At 29.7% G+C, this 4,104-nt stretch overlaps 1 long non-coding RNA gene across 1 annotated transcript; it reads right to left on the minus strand.

The window, feature by feature from the left end:
- Window positions 1-584: 584 nt before the first annotated feature.
- Window positions 585-3,883, minus strand: LOC111616200. Its single transcript, XR_002755208.1, has 3 exons — window positions 3,765-3,883; window positions 1,340-1,543; window positions 585-811 (listed from the first exon to the last, which is right to left on the minus strand). It is a non-coding gene; the product is annotated as an uncharacterized LOC111616200 (long non-coding RNA).
- Window positions 3,884-4,104: the final 221 nt, after the last annotated feature.

The raw sequence follows: 4,104 nt of genomic DNA on the forward strand, positions 1-4,104 counted from the left end.
AGAGGTGCTGACCCTATGGTCACACTAGTGTCAGTAGTCGGATTTTGCATGCAAGTCACAAAATTATAACAATGTTCTCATTTATGTTTAAATAATTTGGTTGATTATATTTTAGTAAATATAACAAGTTTTTTATGTATTTCGAGAATTATTTCATAAATTTTTCCAAAAAGGTCATCATTCTATTCAAGCATTCCATCATCAAATATATGGCTGAAAAGACTAAATCTTACTGGAATTCAATTAAGACTCTTTGACAGATGTGTTTATTGCTGAATTATTCCAGTCTCCTAAATGGTATTGGAACTCCATTATATGGTTACCATGGAAATGTCACCAAACAGCAATTGTATCAGTACATTTATATTTAATTTTCATTGACACAGCAGTATAGTGCTCTTATAGGCCAAAACAAACTAACACACAGAAGAGTGCTCTTATAAGCGGGGCTAATTTACAGTTGGAGTGTGCCAGTTATGCCATATAAATATTGTAATTATATATTTAACCAGTCTTCAGACTTGGATTGTACTATGAGATAAATTGAAACAGAAGGAAAAGGTGTTCATATATCAACTCTTATTATATTTTTAATATTAAAACATTCATTTATTTATTGTTGTCTGTTCAAAAGAAAATAATTCATCTATTAATTTCATAAATACAGTATTGTAATAATTTCTGAAATTAACAAACAAAGACTACATAATAAAGTCTTTCTTTATCCTTTCTCACACCTCAGGAAAATAAGTCTTACGGCAAAGTTGATTAGAGGCTTCTTGTCTGCCTTACTATGTTACAGAACTTTCCTCTGGAGATGGCACAAATAAAAAATATAATATACATTTAATAAAACTGCCGGGACAGTAATTGTAAAATTAAACAAATGATTAACACATTAAGCATGTATTGCAAACGTGCAACACAAATTGAATATCTTACGCTTCTCTATCGTGACACTTAATGTGTTAAAGATTATTTATTTTCTTTCTTTCACAATCAGTTTTAGTAAAAAAAAAATTACTTGGATTATTTTTAGATACTATATTATTTAAAATGATAATCGAAAATCAAAATGTTCACATAATATATTAAGTTTGTGTGATATAAATTTTTTTTTTTTTATAGGATCAGTGATTATTGATCTATATTAAATTAATAGAAAAATAATTTTGAAAAATAACATTCAGTATTTTTTTAATATGTTCTCCTTATTTAACTACATGCAGCTCTCTGAGCAAAATTAACTAAATTTATTAACTTTATATTCATTATTATTATTATTCATTCTCACTTTTGTAATGTATAAAAAGTATAACATATAACAATTGAAACTTACGCTAACTCCAGAGTTCAAATATTGAGGACATCCATTTATTTCTTTTGCCGATTCGCCTTTATGTTCTACAAAAAACTGATTTCTCCAAGATTTTGGTTTCTTGTATAATAAATTTGCAAAAGACGTTCCGTCCATGTCGTTTGGTATTTTGATTCCGGCCAAATCCATAAATGTAGGAGCAAAATCGATGTTTAAAACAGGCTCCTTTTAAAATTTATAATTGAAACTATAAGTATATGCAATTATAAATTAAAGTTTATTAAATATTTTATTTAACAAATAAATACTAGTAGATGCCCTACTGTTCCTGTAAGATAAGAAGTCAAATAGAAAAAGTTAATTTGGAATTTAATGTTAAATTAAATTAAATCCACTTCAATTAAATAGAAATATATATATATATATATATATAGTTTCATCTTGCACATATAATGAATAATAATTATTATTAATAATGATGCCATTGTTCAATGAAAGTATTGTGTAATAACAATCATGCAAGTTCAACCACCTGTAAGCATTTCATAGTGTAATTTTACAAATCATTTTGTAAATGGAACTATATTTCTATCCACGTAAGAGCTTGTTCTTATAAATGGAACAAAATTGGCATTATATTCAGCAAAGTACCTAAAACAATTCACTATTTAAAGTAAACAAAGTTTATATGGTTACAATAAAATAAAACAAATTTGTCAAAGGACCTTAATTGAATTCCAGGAAGATTTAATTCAAAATAAAATGTTTGGACTAAAGATATGCATGCCCTCCTTGACAAAGCTTCCATCATCAAGAGATCAAAACATTCAAACTCCGTCAGGATACTTGAAGTATTGGAGATATTCAAATTGAAAAAAGGGCCATTGCTTTAAAAGACAAACAACTATATTACACATGACAATCTCTATATGATCATGTGACTAACTATGACATCATAACAGATATATTATGAAGGAGAGTTTAATAAAAAAAAAAAGGAAATTTTGTCAATACAATATCGGCAGTGTTAATTGTCAACTTTTCTACCTGAGAGAGTCTCGTGTTCTCAGTGCTGAAAGAGATGCTTTATCATGACCTTCTGGCCATATTTTGCCATTCTAAAATAACAAACAAATGGCAGATTCAGGCAGTTGTTGCCAGTTCCTCAACCACTAGTTTGCTTCCTCTCTGCTGATAGAGAAATATCTCCTCCGATAACACCTATCTTCAAACTGTCTCTTAGTGCCAAACTCTCAAGTGTCAATCATTCCATAAAGATGATCATCTCTTCTAACTCCAGGTATTTAGGGCAATCTAATATAATCTCTCCTCTCTCGTGAACGCTTCGGTGTCGCTGTAGTATTTAATATCTACTTGTCTCGCTACTGACAGTATTTAGATCAGATAACATATAATAAATGGATATTTGTTTTTTTTAACTTGTCTCAGAGTGCTTTTCTTCCATAACGCTGTCTGATCAACCTCCATCCTGAGCCGACTGCCTATGCACGCAACTACTTGCATAATGAATTCAAACAAAAATAAACAGCCATTGCAGCTTCTGTGTCTGCAGATGTCCAGTGGTGTCATCCTGATGCAGCATCAAAGAGGTGCTGACCCTATGGTCACACTAGTGTCAGTAGTCGGATTTTGCATGCAAGTCACAAAATTATAACAATGTTCTCATTTATGTTTAAATAATTTGGTTGATTATATTTTAGTAAATATAACAAGTTTTTTATGTATTTCGAGAATTATTTCATAAATTTTTCCAAAAAGGTCATCATTCTATTCAAGCATTCCATCATCAAATATATGGCTGAAAAGACTAAATCTTACTGGAATTCAATTAAGACTCTTTGACAGATGTGTTTATTGCTGAATTATTCCAGTCTCCTAAATGGTATTGGAACTCCATTATATGGTTACCATGGAAATGTCACCAAACAGCAATTGTATCAGTACATTTATATTTAATTTTCATTGACACAGCAGTATAGTGCTCTTATAGGCCAAAACAAACTAACACACAGAAGAGTGCTCTTATAAGCGGGGCTAATTTACAGTTGGAGTGTGCCAGTTATGCCATACTAACAGATAAAATAAAAAATATTGATATGTAGTACTGACAGTTGCTCAGTAAAAACAATTCTTTATGTTTAGTCACAAAAAATGTATACTGGCAGTAATTTTCTAAGAAGAAGCAATGCTTATAAACAAAGCAAGTGTTTCAAAATCCAAAACAAGCAAGTTTTGCATATAAGAGCATGCTCTTATTTGTGTGGAAATACAATGGGTAATCTTAAATAATGATGTTATAATCAACATTAATAACAAAGTTTGTACATTTGTTTTTTCATTGAATTTTATAAAAATTAATCTTGTATATAAAAATTCTGACATTAATTTTTAAAAAATCTTATTTTCTGACTTATTATTCATTTACCATTAACTCCAATTTAGATTTTATTCCCGGACCGCGAACGATGAGTGGCACTCTGATATCGAATTCATATAATTGACGTTTGTCTTCTGGAAGAGAAAACTGTCCTAAAAAATAATTTTATAAAATTTTATACGTTTATTTTTATGTTTAGCCTGCGAAAGAAGGGAAGGAAAGAGGAAACGTAAGCAGATAGACAGAAAAGAAAAGAAAAATCTTTAAATTAAGGTTACCAGTCTTTCTACGATTAATGTTTACATGCATTTTCAGACTGCAAAGCAGTGGGTCTAAAAGGAAACATAAATTGTAGCTTACACCAATAAGTAGTGCTGCTGCATAAAAG

The sequence above is a fragment of the Centruroides sculpturatus genome, unplaced genomic scaffold (genome assembly GCF_000671375.1).
Source record: "Centruroides sculpturatus isolate CEXI.00-Female unplaced genomic scaffold, Cexi_2.0 scaffold2981, whole genome shotgun sequence".
Taxonomy (NCBI): domain Eukaryota; kingdom Metazoa; phylum Arthropoda; class Arachnida; order Scorpiones; family Buthidae; genus Centruroides; species Centruroides sculpturatus.